Source organism: Hylobates moloch, unplaced genomic scaffold (genome assembly GCF_009828535.3).
Source record: "Hylobates moloch isolate HMO894 unplaced genomic scaffold, HMol_V3 SCAFFOLD_5, whole genome shotgun sequence".
Taxonomy (NCBI): domain Eukaryota; kingdom Metazoa; phylum Chordata; class Mammalia; order Primates; family Hylobatidae; genus Hylobates; species Hylobates moloch.
Window position 1 is genome coordinate 50,299,474 of NW_026652280.1, and position 18,970 is coordinate 50,318,443.

General features: G+C 33.1%; 1 long non-coding RNA gene across 1 annotated transcript in view; it reads left to right on the forward strand.

Annotated features, from left to right (window-relative positions):
• Positions 1–15,736, forward strand: part of LOC131383458 (uncharacterized) — a 91,446-nt gene extending 75,710 nt beyond the window's left edge. The window contains exon 3 of the long non-coding RNA XR_009213499.1: positions 15,682–15,736. This is a non-coding gene — a long non-coding RNA (uncharacterized LOC131383458). The remainder of the gene's footprint in view (positions 1–15,681) is intronic.
• The last annotated feature ends 3,234 nt before the right edge of the window (positions 15,737–18,970 follow it).

Here is an 18,970-nt window from a genome sequence, read left to right on the forward strand (position 1 = left end):
GATAGATAGATAGATAGATAGATAGATAGATAGATAGATAGATAGATGATAGATAATACACTGTAGAGGTCATCACCTCCCAATAATCGTATTTCTTACATCACATTTTATTAGTTTATCTTTATAAAATACCAGTTTTTACTTGTATAATTCTTTTGCAATGAAGTATCTCTCCCTTTCCTTGGACTGATGATCTGTTTCCCACATTCATGAAATTAAGTTTTATCACACTGTTCTGTTTCTCCTTTTCCTGCTTATAACTGTGCTAAAACTTCTGGCTTTTCAGATGGCTATATCTCCCCATATAGGTAATTTTTCTGCATCAATACAACAACAGATTGATGAAGCAGATGAGCCATGTTTAGAATATAGTATTATTTTGAAAGGGACAATCACTTCTTTAGACACCAATGGGATGCTAATGACATTTGTAAAACTTTTCTTGATGTAATTCTTCACTATAAATTTGGACTTATTTTGTTTCTATCAGTCACAAATTTCTTTGTGAGTCAATCATGCATAAAATCTTTCCCAGCTGTTAGAAATCAGTGTTTGGCTATTTCTCCATATATATCCAAAATGGTGTTACGAAGTATGAACATTATTTTGTTATTTTGTTCTGGATCTTTTTTTATTATGTTTGTTTTCTCTTGGTGTTCATATCATCACCCAATTTAGTATCATTTGTGATTTGAATTAATGTGCTGTGTACCTCTATGTCCAGACTAAAAATAAAAGTATTAACATTCTTCCGGGATGCTTGAAACTGAATGCAATTTAATACCAATAAAGCAGGGCCATGATGTTTTTCAGAAACGGATTGACAGAATATTTCTACTTAGGGGACGTGCAGCAGCATATTGATCATAAAGGGAGACTTAAAACTTCCTAAAAAAGAATCTCTTAAAGCCTTAACTTAATCTACAGTATAGCTGCAGTAAAGAAAGATAACAGTATGGTGGCTGAAATTATTTTTTTAAAAAAGCATTTACATGGAAAACGAAGTGACTACAGGAGATAATCTTCTATTTTATCACTGTGAAACTTAGAGACAGTAATGAGCATAACAAGTGTGAAATATGCTTAATGTATTAACATGAGAAGTACTGAAGAGTACAAATTTCCATTTAGAATTTCTACAATGTAAAAGATAAACTGTGTCCCCACTATAGCTGTATTCCTTAGAATTTCTGATTTTATTACTCTATACATGGATAGACAGAGAGACTTTGAGTTTCAGTACGAATGCCCTGTATGTACTTCTACATTCAGAGAAGTTTATGAGATCTCAGAAATGGCCCCCCAAAAGGCATGGAATAAAGAACCTAAAGCAGCAACACCTATCCATATGGCAGGAGATTTCATGCCTGGCAACGTTGCTTGCAACTGTGACATACTTTATATTCTGCCAGCAAAATCTCATTGCATTCATGGTTTTTATAGGTATTGCAGTAATATAAATTTTCACTATTTCATTCTTTCTTGGAGGCAATGAAGGGGAAAAAGGTTGGACTATATGGAACTAAGGAAGCATAGCGTGATTGACTGCCCTTCTGAAACACATTTATCAGCTTTATATGGTCAACTATAGTATATTGAGCCTTAAGCACTGAAGCATTCTGAAGACACTGTTATATTGTTTAAGATACTTTGCAAAACAAAAATCCTTACTTTCTCTGGACGTATGAACCTAGATACATATACATATATATATATATATAAAATATACATATATATATATATAAAATATATATATATGAATTCAGTATTGTTTTGATGTTCATAGGCTTATGTGTTATGTCCTTTTCCTGTTAGGATTTAGAAATCCTTTTCTCCTGTAAGCCTCTGCCTATTGCCACCTGCATTTTCCCTATTTCACTAGTTTAATCATATTGCATAGTCCATAGTGCAAACTATGGACTATAATTCGTGTGTGTCTGTGTATTTCTATACTTTTTTCTGAATGTGGAAAATTTTGGTAAAATCTGTTTCCAAAACTCTATCCTCCCTCTTATCTGCTTTATAATAAACAATTCCAAAGGATACAGAATAAATAATAAAGAGTAGAAGACTGCCTTAATTATTTCCAAAACCAGGGATACTGTTTCATCTAAAAGCATGCAAGCATATAGAATTAGCTAAGCCAATACTTAGAGCATCCAAGACTTGAAGACAATGGACATTTCCTCTTAGCTCTTCTGAGGGCAATCAGGACAATTTTGAGGGGGCTCATTGTACTTATCATGAGATAAAGTATATACAGGGTAGGCGATCTATACAGAAAAGAGAAAAGCATGATTTTATGAATAATTTACCTTCCTTCCTGGAAATATTTGTCATTATCTGAAGAGATTATTGGCAGAACTTATCTTCAGGTCCCAGGGCCTCTAGAAAACATCCAATAAGCTTGACTGAATAAGAACGATATTACAAATACTATTTTCAACTATTAGAAAAACACTACCTATTTAAAGTAATTAAGATAATTTCAAGAATCCAACAAACTGCTATGGAATTATGAATGGGGAAATGTATGGAAATTGAGATATTTCCTCCATCATACATGTTAAATAAAGTTTTGCAGCTTATTGGATAGTTTGTTGATCAGAAAAAATTTCGAAGCCTCAAAAGAATCATGAATAGCAAATAAAATTAAACAGTGTTTCTATAGTTCTTCTTGCTACAAAGCTAATTTACCTTGAATATAAAAGTAGAACAGGTGTCGTACAAGAAAGAACTGGACAGGAAGCTCATCTCCTATATATATACTAAATACTTTGGTTAAGTTTTCTCTATGCTTAAAGAAATAGCCAATTTGTTTTAGATTAAGTTTACAGAAAAGATTATTTTCAACTTTTCAAACATTCAAATTATTTTGAATGCTATTTAAAGAACTATGTTTATCAGAATTCTGGGTCACTCATAAATACTCCCTAACTCCTGCACTCAGTGCCCCATTGTCTTTGCTGTTTGCTCTTAAATACACACATACACATATTCACAGACACACACACAGAGAAAAGCACAGAGATACATATTCCAAAGCACACCCATACATTTCAATAATCTCTAGCACCCAACATATTTAGACATCCTACATTAATCTAAAGCGACTGAATTAACCATTACCAACAGTATAGTGATTTTAAAATTTGAGATGGTTTTGAAATCTTTCATAATAATGTTTTTCTTCAAGTCACTGAATTATAATGATTTAAGGAAGGAAAAAATCTTTGTCCGAAGCCAGTGGGAAAATGGAAATGTTTCTGTTTGCTTTTATGATGGTTAATTTTGTGTCAACTTGACTGGGACAGTGGATACCCAGATATTTCATCAAATGTTTTTCTGGGAGTGTTTGTGTGTTTGACGGGAGCTTAACATTGGAATTGGTAGACTGAGTAAAGCATATTGCTCTTTCTAATGTGGTGGCCATCACCAATCAATTGAAGGTATGAATAGAAAGCTGACCCTCAGGAGAGAAAGAAAAAAGCCTCTCTCTGCCTTTTTTTTTTTAAATTTCTTTTTAGTTTTTTATTTTTTAGACAGGTCCTACTTAGATTCCTGGGCTGGCATGCAGTGGCACAATATCAGCTCACTGCAGCCTTGACTGCCTGGGCTCAAGCAATCCTCCCACTACCTCCTGAGGAGCTGGGACCACAGGCATGTCATGTACCACCACACCTGGCTGACTTTTAAATTTTTTTGTAGAGACAGTGTCTACACTATGTTGCCTAGTCTGGTCTTGAACTCTGGACCTCAAGCGATCCTCCTGCCTCAGCCTCCCAAAGTGCAGGGATTACAGTATAAGCCACTGAACCCAGTCTCTCTGTCTGTTTTCAAGCTGGAACATTAGTCTTCTACCTTTGGACCCAGGCTTGGACTGGAACTTACAGCAGCAGCTCTTCTGCTTTTTTTTTATAATACATTTCTTTATCTTCTATTGGTTTTGTTTCTCTGGAGAACCCAGATTAATACAGGTTTATTCTATAGGAAACAGCTATGAATCCTTTAAAATATTTGTTTAAAATTGTGATAAGCAAATCATTGCTTTCCATTTAAATATAAATGACGTTTTCTACTCAAGTCCTGGTATCGTATAATTTAGCTAAGCAGACAGAATACTTATGGGCCAAAATAAGTTTGTAGATTATAGGAAAGGAAAATTGTAGACAGTATTTTTAAAGTTCATTAAAAAAGCAAATGTAAAAAGATTACCAAAAAAAAGGAAAAGGAAGATGCAAGAAAATATTTCAAATGGTTTCAAAACAATAGACAAGATTATCCTCAAGTTATCAGTGTTTGACCACTGTCAGCAATGGCTGTCTCTGCAGATTCAGGTGAATGCTACTTTTTCTAATCGGAAAAATATAGTTTGTGCAAGTGCCAAAGAGCGAGTCAAATATAACAATAGATCCTTGAGCTGAAGTTTATACTCACAAATCAAAGGAAATAATTTTTTATTTTTTTAAGCAATGAATATCCCTATATGTCGCAGAATGCAACAATCAGAGACAGAGTAATGATCTGGAGAACCTATCAATTTGAACCAGAATGGAAAAAATGAATTTGTAATGAATATCAATACGTTAAGTATATGTATTTGTAATCAAAGCACAGAAACCCCCTCTTTATAACATGATAAATAAAATTTAAAATTCTTTATAAGTAAAATTTACAACATGTAAATAAAATTTTTAACATGATAAATAAAATTTATCTTTATAACATAATACAATTTAAAATTTTACCAAAGTCCATGGTCATAATATTGTTTGAGTTTGGGGAACTGACCCCAGATACAATTTGGGGCCACCTGGTGTCAGTTGTCCATTATGGCTAATATACCAAAGCAAAACCGTATTCTGATTTCAGAGGATTTCTAGAATGTGGGAGGAATTCGAATAATTTCCATCTCACTGGCATTTGTTTCATAAACTCAAGGGAGGTTTTTTTTTTAATTATGGTAAAATACACACAATGTAAAATTCGCCATCTTGATCATTTTTAAGTGTATAGTTTAGTGGTGTTAAGTACATTAACATTTTTGTGCAGCCAAGCTCCAGGATTCTTTTTATTTCACAAAACTGAAATTCTATAACCATTAAACACAATCACCGTTCTCCTTTCTATCTCTAATATTTGACTACTCTTTAAGCATCTCATATAAGTGGAATCATGCAGTATTTTTCCACTTATATGTAGAAAAATCTTTTTGTTACTGGTTTATTTTACTTAGCCTAATGTTCTTAAGGTTGATCTATATTGCAGCATGTGTCACAATGTTCTTTCCCTTTAACTCTGAATAATATTCCATTGTATGCTACATCACATTTTATTTTTCCATTGATCTGAAAATGGACACTTGTGTTGCTTCCCCTTTGTGGCTATTGCGAATAAGGCTGCGATGAACACAGGTGCACAGGTATCTCTTCACGAACATGCTTTCAATTATTTTGGGTATATACACAGAAGAATTGCTGGATTATGTGGTATTTTCATTTGTATTGTTTTGAGGAATAAGGAGATCTTAGGCTAGAAAAACTCTGGAATTGAGTGCATTCTGTGCTTTATAATACATGTAACTGCTCTTTCTCCACCTGGCCTTACTCTCTTCTCCACACCCAGTATGGAGACTAAGCGGAGGATGAACAAGAATAGAGATAACCTAATCACATGTTACCTAAATCTATGTTCTTACTGAGTTTTACAATGCTATAAAGTTTTGTGTCTTCTTGATATATAAAGATGACACTGATAACCCCTTATCATTAAAACAGGCAGTCAGAGTCCTCTAAGAGTACATGGATTTAGATTCATTCATGTATATCTCTCACCGTGTCTTTCTTGTTGCTGTGGTATGAATAAGAAACCTATGCTATCTAAAGAATTGTAAATGTCAAAGATAGATAGAGATTATGTATTTTTATTGTATTACTATATGTTGTGTATAATGTTACAGTAATATATATGATACAGAGAGATTATAAAGGATAATGAAAGTGTTCTTTTTACAATATTTTATTTTATTTTATTTTATTTTATTTTAAAGTTCTGAGATACATATACAGGGTGTGCAGGTTTGTTACTTAGGTAAACGTGTGCCATGATGGTTTGCTGCACCTATCAATCCATCACTTAGGTATTAAGCCCACATTCATTAGCTACTTATCCTAATGCTCTCCCTCCTCCACCTCCTCTGACAGGCTCCAATGTGTGTTGTTCCCCTCCCTGTGTCCATGTGTTCTCATTGTTGAACTCCCACTTATAAGTGAGAACATGTGGTGTTTGGTTTTCCGTTCCTGTGTTAATTTGTTGAGGATAATGGCTTCCAGCTCTTCCATGTCCCGGCAAAGGACATGATCTCCTTTCTTTTTATGGCTGCATAGTCAGTGAACAGATAACCTACGGAATGGGAGAAAATTTTTGCAATCTATCCTTTTGACAAAGGTCTAATATCCAGAATCCACAAGAAACTTAAACAAATTTACAAGAAAAAAACAAAAAACCCTATTAAAAAGTGGGCAAAGATATTCCACGTTCACAAATAGACACTTCTCAAAAGAAGACATTTATCTGTCCAACAAACATATTAAATAAAAGCTCAACATCACTTATTATTAGAGAAATGTATATCAAAACCATAATGACATACAATCTCACGCCAGTCAGAATGGCGATTATTAAAAAGTCAAGAAATAACAGATGCTGGCGAGGCTGTGGAGAAATAGGAAAGCTTTTGCACTGTTCGTGGGAATGTAAATTAGTTCAATCATTGTGGAAGACAGTGTGGCAATGCCAGAAACCTATAACCAGAAATAGCAAAGTGTTCTTCTTTGTTCCCTCTTCATAGGATGATATAGCTTACATCCTTCAAATATACAGAACTATATTGATGTAACTACATAAGATACAAATAATTCTGGTCAGTCTAGCCAAAATATTTATTCATTAATGCATGCATTTGCTAATTTAACAACTATGTCTCAGGCACCATGTTTTGTATTAGGAAGAACAAAACAAATAACAGAGATGCTCTAACTTGACTCAATTATTTTTTAAATTGAATTTCTTAAATGTTTGTGTTTATGATTGAATCTAGGTGATGTGAATTAAGTATATTCAAGATTTTAAACATTTACATCACTCTCCAAAATTATTCCAGTAATAATTCTGGCATATTTAAGAATGATAGCTACTTGTTTCTTTTTATAATAAAGTAAGCTGAACAGATCATTGTGGTAGAATGAAAAGGAAGATGTGTCTTTAGCATATTCTGCATGAGTCTAGATGAGCATTCAGAAAGGTAACAGTATTGGCAAGATTTCTAAAGGTTCAAGTAATAATATATTTTGTTAACTGACTCACAGTGTTGATAATCAACATTTTAAATATTGATAATAAATATTTACATAATATAATTAACACTTTAATATTGATAATTGGTATTAAGCACTTAACTGGTTGTTATAATGAAAGGGTAGATGAATGTAAAAAGGAATTAATGACTGACACATGCAATGAGAAGTTTAAAATATAATTTCACCTTATTGATATACTTTTCCCTAAGTATCATGTGAGAATAATGGCATGCAAGGATTATTGGTTGGTGAGAAGAGAAAGCGGTTGAAATCTAGACATACTTAGAATAAAGAACATGTAAAAAAATAGAATACCTAGAAATAAACTTAACCAAAGAAGTTAAAGATGTCTACAATGAAAACTATAAACCATTGATAAAAAATTGAAGAGGAAAGTTTAAAATAAAAAGATATTCTAGATTCATGGATTGAAAGAAATAATAATAATGTTAAAGAAAGAAATAATGTTAAAATGTTTACACTGTCCAAAGAAATCTATAGATTCATTTAAATCCCTATCAAAATACCAACGACATCCTTCACAGAAATAATAATTCTAAAATATACATGGTACCACAAAAGACTCAGAAGAGTCAAAGCCATCCTGAGCAAAAAAAAAACAAAACTGGAGGAATCACATTACCTGACTTTGAATTATACTGCAGAGCTATAGTAAACAAAACACCATGGTACTAGCAAAAAAACAGACTCATAGACTGATAGAGCACAATAGAGAACCCCAAAATAAATCTACACATCTACAGTGAACTCATTTTTAACAAAGGTGTCAAGAACTTACATTGGGGAAGGGACAGTTTCTTTGATAAGTGGTGCGAGGGAAACTGGATATTTATAGCAGAAGTATGAAACTAGACCCATATCTCTCACCATATACAAAAATCCAATTAAAATGGATTAAAGACTTAAATCTAAAACCTGAAACTATAAGAAAACATTAGGGAAACTCTCCAGGTCATTGGGTTCGGCAAAGACTTCTTGAGTAAGACCTAAAGAGCATAGGCAACCAAAGCAAAAATGGATGAATGGGATCACATAAAGCTAAAAAGCCTCTGCACAGAAAAAAAAAAAAAAAATTTAAGAAAGTTAAAAGAGACAACCCAAAGAATGGCAGGAAATATTCACAAGCTACCTATCTGACAAGGGATTAATAACCAGAATATAAAATCACCTTAACTCAATAGGAAAAAAATCAAATAATGCAATTAAAAATGGGGAAAAGATCTGAACAGTTATTTCTCAAAAGTCAACATACAAATGGCCAACAGGTATACAAAAAATACTCAACATCATTAATCATCAGAGATATGCAAGTTAAAACTACAATGAGATATTATTTTACCCCAGTTGAAATGGCTTTTATTCAAAAGACAGACAATAATGAGTGCTGGCAAGGATGTGGAGAAAGGGGATCCCGTGTACACTGTTGGTGGGAATGTAAATTAGCACACCCACTATGGAGAACAGTACAAATGTTTCCTCAAAAAACTAAAAATAAAGCTGCCACATAATCCAGTAATCCTACTGCCAGGGTATATATTCAAAAGAAAGGAAAACAGTGAATTAAAGAGACACCTGCAATTCCATGTTTATTGCAGGACTATTTATAATAGCCAAGATTTGGAATCAACTTCAGTGTCCATCAAAGGATGAATGGATGGAGAAAATGTAGTACATATACACAATGAAATATTATTACTCAGTCATGAAAAAGATTGAAATCCTGTCATTTGCAACAACATGAATAGAACTAGAAGACATTATGCTAAATGAAATAAGCCAGGCATAGAAAGATAAATATCTCATGTTCTCACTAATATGTAGGAGCTAAAAATTAAAACAATTGATCTCATGGAAATAGAGAGTAGAATGATGGTTACCAGAAGCTGATAAGGGTAGTGGGGATGGAGGAACAAAGTAGGGATGGTTAATGGGTGCAAAAATATAGTTAGATAGAAAAATACAATTTAGTATTTGATATCATAATAGGTGACTATAGTCAACAGTTACTGATTTTGTGATATAAAACAACTCAGAGTGAAATAGTGTTCCTAACACAATGAAATGATAAATGCTTGAGATGGTGGATATCCCAGTTAACCTGATTTGATTATTACACATTCTAGGCAGGTATCAAAACATCACATGTACCCCATAAACATATACACTTATTATGAATTCATAGCTAAAAATTTAAAAAATAAAGAACATGTAGAGAGATTTAGGAAAACTATTTTTCATGAGCCAATATGGGCAATAATTAGGTAGAGAGCTATGGAACACCTATGGTATGAGGGCTAAGATAAAATCCACAGTTTTGTTTATTATTATTCAGTAAACATGTATTATTATTATGTAAACATGTATGTACTATTCAATAAACACATATTTAGTGTTGGTTATATGCCCAGCACTGTGGGGGGAAAAAAGATTACAGAATAATTTCTTCCACTGACATGTGAAAAGATTTATCTTGCATTCAACAAGTATTTGCTGTATACTTACTATTATGTGACAGGCTGTCATGGGGAACACTACAATGAATAAAAATAGATAAAATTTCCTGCCTCATGGTTTCTAGATTTTAGTGGTTATGGGTTGTGGGGAGAGGGTCTTTTTGGAGTAAAAGATTAAAACAAAGACAAGAAGAATACAGTGGGTAGAGGAAGCAGAATTATGTGTATAATGGAATTATCCTGTATGAGAGTTTGAGTTCCATTAGATTTCTATTAGGTATCATCAAAGAGTATTGAGGAGTACTTAAGGAATAACTTAATTTTCCAGAGGTAACTCAAAGTCATGGAAAATCTGAAACTCATCATGGAAATAAGAGTGAATTAGACACTCATTAAAAAGAGATTCTTGTAAGTTGAATAGCACTTAAAAACTGGCTTGCATTTTGTAAGCATAATATGAAATTAGAAGTACTTTAATGGTTTATGTCTGTCAAAAATATCCAAGCCCTCTCATTCCAACATCTTCCCAAAGAAGCATGATCAGGTGACTCAGAAACCCAACCCATCGATATGTGTTTCTCATCCCAGCTCGAATTTGTATGAAATTCTGACCTTTTTACACCTTTTCCTGTTCTCAGAAAAGAAAGAACATTGGCTAAAAACAAAAAATTCTAATAAGTGCAAGATGGGTTGATTAAGGATATAATATGATTTTTGTTTTATTAAATCATTTTATATTGAAGCCAAATGTAGTTTTCTGTTTTATGTTCTCCACACTTACACTGACTGTAGAAACAAAGAGCTTTATCTCTTCTAGGAAAGACCAATTCTAATTTTGGCTACCTGCTTTTTTGTTAATTTCTTTGTTTTAAAATTTGATTGCATTGATCTTCAAAACTGAAACTTATTAGAAACCATAAAGGAAGATACTACAGATTGTCCCAACTTTCAAATCTCTAGATAGCTAAATGTTACTTTAATGTTAACCATGGTGTTTCTGAATTATTGCTGTAATATTTCAGTAATGGCATAGAAGCTGTCAAGGTCAAAACAGCCTCAGAAGGGAGATGTGCAAAGAGGAAGCATTAGATCTGAAAAGCACAGTTGTAGCTGCTCTAAGGAATCTTTACTAAAGTAATGTGCCAAATGATATCATATAGAACTGTGAGATCCCAGAAATCGCCATGTGGCAAGTACTCAGAGATGAAAGTGAGTTTTCGCTTCTGTCTCCTTTATATATTAGCATATAAAACACCTGGCACTTTTCATTCCAAGTAAAGCATATATTTAATATATATAAAGCTCAATGAAAGTTTTTTTATCCCCTATGGAAAGATTGATTGGACTTTTCATGCACTGAACAGAACAATATGATTTGCAACATGCCTGGGGTCTGTGGGAGCATTGGACTGAGCAAATGTTGGTGAGCGCACCGTCTTCCACCGTGGGCTTCCTACCTTTTTCCATTTTGCTGTAGTTGGGAGGTCCTGTTGAATGACTAGGTATATAACACCAGGAGCATGGCTTGGTCATTACTTTCTCCTTCCTCACCAGGAAACAGAATGTCTTATTTAGTAGCTCTTTCTCATATACGGTTGCTCATATGTGGTCGAATTTCAGATCATGGGATAAATCTGACACTTCCTTTCTCCTCACCACACTGTTATAAAAGGAACAAACAAACAAACAGAAAGCAAGCCTCTTAGCAAAAAAAAAATTTAATACAGCCCTACTAACCACTTGCATTTGTATGGCATTCAGTTTTCTAAGAGTCTGTTACCTACATTTGTTTTTGCTCCTCCCACTACCCCTCTAAAGTCTATTACCCTCATTTCGCATCTGAAAACTCTGAAGTGCAAAAAAAAAAAATTCACATACCTGATGGCAATCAGATTAACAGTTATTACACCCAGGACCCAAATCAAAACACTCTTACTTTACATTCTGCAGTCTTTTCTCTGAAAGTAGGCAGTACCCTAATGCCAAACACAAGCAGGTGAGTCAAAGCCTGGAAAATCTATGCAACGCCAGAGAAGAGTGAAGCGTCCCATTGCATTTTTTTCCTTTTTCAAAATAAATTGAATATAAACCTAAAAATTGAGTATTTTTACTGAACTTTAATTATCATCTCTGGCGAAGTCTTTCTACATACAGGTTTCTATTTTATTTCTGTCTAGTTATGTTAATACTTTTATAATTATTTTGTAGTTTTACTGTTACACTTACACTATTTCCTACAATTATATGAATACTACCAAAGCAAAGAACTGTCAAGTAATATTGCTTATTCTTTCCTTTGCTTACACTAGACTTGAAATAAAGGCTCTTAAACTGACTCATTCATTAGAATATATTTGGAATCCAAAAATAAGGTCATGTTAATTATTATGTAATTGCTAAGTTCCTTGCCATGATTTATTAAGTCAATGTATATACCTTGATGCATCAAAATTCTATTTCAATGAAATTACTGGACTGTAAAATGATTGTTTTTTTTTCTCTGTCATTTAACCAACGATAATTTTTGTAGCGTTTTCCATGTAATTAAATGTATCTGTAAAGCATTAATGCCCTCTAAAAATTAAACATCCATAAAATTGTTGATTCGACAGTAATATAAATGTGAGATAGGAATGTGGTTAGATATTTTGAGATGCAAAGCCTCTTTTGGGAAATATTAAGAATTTGCCTCTGAGATTTTGAACTCTTAAGCAAATAAGAGCTAATTATTCTAGTTGAAATGGCATTCAGAGACTTCTATTTTGGCATAGCATTTCAAAAATTCTTGAGCAAAATATTATTCCACATGATTGTTAAGAGCAAACCTATCTCCACTTGAAAATAATCATGAACTTATTCCAAGAGGAATTTCAAATGTTAACAATTATTAATTTGAACAAAGTTAAATATCTCAAGTAAGATTAACACAAGGCTAAGCCAAAGGTTAGTATTATCACAGAAATCAGAATCAGCCAAGATTTCCTAATTCCCTAAAGAGTTTTGTTTGTTTGTTGTTTTTTCAGGAAAACCAAGATTCCTTCCATGGTAGAGGGGACTGGACACATCAATATACTTTCACATACATTCACCTGTATAATTATAGCTTATTAGACAAATTATTCCCCTCCCCAAAATCTGGTTACAATTGAGTAGAATATTAAAATATTTACATAGTTTTTATTAATATAGTACATGAGGAAAGATATAGTGTTTTCATCACACTGACTTGACTTTAGATACAAGTTCTGCCATATTTCATTGTTTGATTGGAAGCAAACAACTTAAACTGTTAAGCTCTGCTTATCCTTACTTAAAATAAAAAATATGGAAATAGCTGCCTCACTGATTTTACAGACTTTTAGGACAGTCAGATAAGATAGTGTATCCAAAGCATTTTAATAGTTCCTAACATACAATAAATGCCTGATAAATAGTAGCTATTATTTTGCATATTGTTATTACATGAATTTATCCAGATCACTTGTTTATAATGTCCAAATTTACTAAGGAATTAGATGATTACCATACCCATTGGACAGATTCTTTTTTAGTCATTCATTTATTTAATAAACATTTATTAAGCCTTTATTATATGTCAACACTGTACTGAGGATTCAGACATAAATAAAGCAAAATCTTTGCCTCAAGAAATTTGTGGTATTATTAGATCCATGAAAGCTCCTGTTTTTTGAAAGTGTAATATATGAAAAGAATTGCATTAAACATTTTGAAGACATTATATTATTTAATTATAGCTGTTGTCAAAGTCAGTATTTGAACCTCTGTTACAATCTGACTTTTAAGCCCTGATTCTCAATTGGTACAAAGCACTACTATGAAAAAGAAAACACATTTTGTCACAGAGATAAAAGTGTAATAACTAATTCGCCTAATAAAAAATATCCACTTTTATCCTTTTTTTGACAGTATATTAATTTTAGCAGACAAAAAAGTGGATTTTATTTCTTTAATTTTTTCTTTTAAAATATTATATTGGTCAAAATAAATTATTAAGGTCATTTGTAAATATCTTTACAAATCAGAAAGCTCTGTTTCCCTTTATTTTAAATTATGATGACATGCAAAATTGTGAAGCGTTCCACATTTTAAATTCAAGGACCAATTACCTGCTGATGAGTGCAAAAGCTAAAAGAAGAGATTTCCAAAATGAAAGAGTTCCTGGCTAGAAAAGATAGCGAAACGGGAGAAAACATTGGACAAGCAGCATCCTCTCTTCAGCAGGCATCACTGAAGCTCTTCGAAATGGCATACAAAAAGATGGCATCTGAGCAAGAAGGCTCTGGAAATTCTGGCACTGGGGAACAAAAGGAAGATCAAAAGGAGGAGAAACAGTAATAATAGCAGAAATTTTGAAGCCAAATTGGACAACATATGAAGCTTAGGAGCAAAGAGACTTCCTGAGCAGAAATGGGCAAACTTCAATCTTTTTACTGTGTTTTTGCAGTGTTCTATATATAATTTCCTTAATTTGTAAATTTAGTGACCATTAGCTAGTGATCATTTTATGGCAAGTGATTCTAACAGCATAAAGTTCACAATGTTCTATGTCCCTAGCCTGTCATTTTTCAGCTGCACATAAAAGGGGTAGGATGAATTAATTGGTCATTATAAAGATTTAACTATTGTATGCTGAAGTGGCCATATTTTCAAGGGGTGAAAACATTTCGCACACAACAATGAAGGTAATCAGCCATAGACTTGGAATGAGACCACATATAGGGATGAGATCCTTCCCCAGTAACCTAGTACTGCTGTACTGGCCTATGTGTACATGGGGTCCTTCAACTGAGGCCTTGTAAGGCAAGCCGGCTGTGCCATGTTTTGTAGATGGGGCAGAGGAAGCTAGAACAATGGAAAACTAAGCTATTTATGTTAGGTGTACAGCTATTAAAACAAGGCAGGAATGAGGCTAGGCCCTTAACTTCCCTAAGGCATGCTTTTCTAGCTACCTTCTGCCCTGAGTCTGGCACCTACATCCTTGATAATTGTTCTCTTTTATCCATTCTGGGTTTTTGTTTAAAAGATATGAAAAGCATCTAAAAAATTATGATTATTCTAAATGTTCATTGGGAATGTAGACAATGTCAATGATTTCAAATTTAGAACTTTTGATCACCTTGGGTATTCTCAGTCATTATTGACATTTTATTTGTTAGTTTTGATCCACCAAAGATCCATTTAGTCAATGTTGAATGATAAATTCTTAATGAAACTGTTTTCGATATAAACAGTGTTTAAGAAATAGAAACATTTTTCAAGCTAACTGGTCTGCTTCAAATTTCTATGTAATAGATTTATTGTTAATACAGAAAGATCCCCCTTTTGAATGTTCTATTTTTTTTTTTTTTTTTTTTTTGAGACAGAGTCTGTTGCCCAGGCTGGAGTGCAGTGGTGCAATCTTGGCTCACTGCAACCTCCGCCTCCCTGGTTCAAGTGATTCTCCTGCCTCAGCCTCCCGAGTAGCTGGGAGTACAGGCACGTGCCAACATACCAGGCTAATTTTTTTTGTGTGTGTATTTTTTTTAGTAGAGACGAGTTTTCACCGTGTTAGCCAGAATGGTCTCGATCTCCTGACCTCATGATCCGCCCGCCTTGGCCTCCCAAAGTGCTGGGATTACAAGGCGTGAGCCACCGTGCCCGGCCCCCCTTTTGAATGTTCTTATTATCACCCATGAAAATGTATTTGATACTTTGAAAAATCTGCTGTACCAAATACATCTAATAAGCTTTCCTAATTTCCACCATATAATATTAATTTATATTTTCCTATTTATGACCCTACTAGGAGAAATCTATCTTATTCTTAAATGTGTTTTATTGTTCTACAGATTTCAAACATTTCATTGAAGGAGATCAAGAAAATTAAATACTGATCAAGAGCCCACCTAAACTTGCAAGTATATTCATATAGTTCATAGATTTGATATTTAGAAAATACTGTAAACTGGGTAATTACTGTAAAAGGCTTAAAACAATGAATGTTTATGCTACCAAGGTTTTGGATGATAGATGTCTGAAATCAACTTGGCAGCAGGGCCATGTTCCCTCTGAAGGCTCTACAGAGTAATCTTTACTACATGCTTCTTCCAGCTTCTGGTAGACCCAGGAGTTCCTTGGCTTGTGGCAACTTAACTCCATTTTCTGCCTCTTCACATCATTTTGTTTGTGTCTGTGTCCACTCTTCTTCTTATAAGGGCTTAGAGTCATTAACTTGGGGTCCACCCTAAATCTAGTATATCATTCATACTAATTACATTTACACATACTATTTTAAAATAAGTTCACATTCTGAAGTTCTAAGTTGACATGAATTTTGGAGGGACACTATGCAACCCGCTTGAATTCATAATTAGTAATTTATTAGAAATGGCAGAAGTTCTCTATTGAAAGTGCAGTCATTGACATGCATTTATTAAGATAACAAACTTATTAAATGTCTGGGGCATATATAATGTAGAATCTGTCTTTAAGTAAAGGGCACCTTGAAATTTATTCTGCAGGTTTATTACTACATGTAATAGATAAAATAGGTATGGAGTCATAAATTCATGGATACATTTATAGTCTAATAGTCTAGTAAAGAATCTAAGTAACTAAGAGCTAATTACACAAAATTATTAATTATAAATGTAATAAGTGGAACACGGCAGAAGAACAAGTACAACGAACACATATATCAAGTTCGTCTATTGGGTAGACTTGACTCAGTCTTAGAAATTGGATTCCTTGAGAAAGTAATATCTAAATGGAGATTAAAGATGACAGAATTAACTAATTGTAGAGAGGTTTTCTATGCTTTTATTATATGATCTGAACAATCTGTAGTGAAAAATCAGTAATTCCAATTTTCTGAGAAGCATGTTAATTATACCTTTTTCATTTATTCATTCTCATAGTATAACCTAATATCCCCAAAGGAGAAACAGATGTTATTATCCTGTGAGTAGATCCAGCAAACTCACCTTTGCATTATATTTTAGTATTAGGATGCAACTGAACAGAAACAGTGGGAAAGTTTCAAGGTTAGAAAGTCCCTAATTTGACCTATTAATTCTGGAATTCTAAACTCTTCTGAAAAATCATATTTTATAAAAGTGGATTTATAAGTAGAACACATCCCATGTAGCACTAAGCTATAGCCCCTGGTAAACTTCAAATCACTCTCATTTGTACAGAAAAGAGTGTAAATACTATACTGTCCTAATATCATTGTCTGTAATCTACTCTGCATAATGGAGCTGCCCCTGAATTAAATGTATATAAACACATATAATTAAATGAATATATATTATATCTATATCTTCAGTAAAGCTTCTATCACTTATAATGTGCAGTAGAACTCCTAGAAGATTACTGCTTCTGCATCTTCTTCTGTTTCCTTGAATACCTTTGGTAATTCTGGGAAAATGGGGATATCCTGAAATTTAACAGAATCTCTACGAGGCTGTTCTCAAGTTAAAAAAAAAAAAAAAGGACTAAATTGAAAATCTTATTAACCATAACATCCAGGATAAATAACCGTATTAAAAATAAGTCAAAATTTCTAAGTAAAATTGTCCCATGTGGAAACATGTCTATTTCCTGATAATATAGTTGACTGCTTTCTATGAATCGTTTCTTCAGAATACGCTCAGAACCTAGAAAGAAAAGAGGGAATTTCATAAATAAGCCTCTGTAGTAAACAAGCAAGTCCGTAAGAGGCAAAGAAGCTTAAAAGAGCAAGGTGACAATTTAATTTAATTTAATTCAACTTAATCTAATTTAATCAAATTAGTAATATTCATCATTACTGTACCAAATAAGACTGTCCTTTACCTAGAGACAGTTTGCACCTTTTTCTGGCCTCTTATCAATTAAATAGTCAATTGAAGCCCTGATTCTAGTATGATTCAATCATAACACTTGATTAAAAAGACTCCAGAAAACTCCTTGTTGATTTAGGAGAGTTTTGCATACATCAGGTGGGAAACACATGTCATTGAATGCATGATGGTAGTGTTATCTTTCTACATTCAGTATTGAAAACCAGTTCAAAAAAGACACTTGATTATATCCTCCACAGCTCTTAACTGGACAAATTTTACTCCTTTATTTTAGAGTATAACTCATTTGCCTGGAAGTGGGTGTATGTTTGCTGTATATATTCTTACCAGTAGTATCTCAAAACCAAACTTCTTACCTGCAGATTGCAAAATTCACTTAAATTCTGAACACCAGATATACATTGGTAAGCTCGGTTCTAGCGGTACATTTGTCCTTTCTCCTAGAGCCATCTGTAACCTAGACAAAACAATTATGCAGAACATTTCCATACAATGTTAAAATTGCTATAAAAAATCTGATAATTTACCGGTTTCTCACTGTGTGCCTAGAACTTTTCTGAAATTTCATTATGTACCAATTCATTTAATCCTAACAATAAACCTATGAGCTATATCTTGTCACTACAGAAAGAGTAACATGACAAATTTAAGTCATTTGCCAAATGTCACAAAACTAAAAAGTGGGAAAACACAAGCTGTTTTGTGCTTTAGACAAATCACTAATTAATATGTTCATAAATTGGTGAGTATAAAAAAAGTATTGTTTCTTCTATCTTCATTTTATATTCTCACTCCTTCAATCTTCTAAAAGACCTTGCTAGGCATTCTTTGTTTCTTTCACATAAAACTTCTTTTAGTTGCATTCTTTTCATTAATATTTGGATATACTCCAATCTCCTACCTTACAACAAACAATACTAAATATAAGAATACATTAATGCCCTACCTCAGGATTTATTTTTCTTTAGGACAATCTCTTTCTAGGAAATTTTACATTATTATAAAGCTTCCATTATCATTATACAACAATAACTCTAAATTTATACCTTCAGTCCTTAACTCTTCACACCATGCTGCCATCATTCCTCACCTCCTAGGCCTCCCACTACAAGTAATGGCTTCTTCATCCATTCATTCTGTAAGCCAAAAGCCTAGAAGTCACCCTGCCTTACAAACCTCTCTTCCATTCCATCACAATGTCCTACAACTTCTACTTTCTAATTTTCAAGTATATCCACTTATATCACATGACCCTAGATCAAGCTATAATTTTTTTTTCTAATTGAAAAGAAAT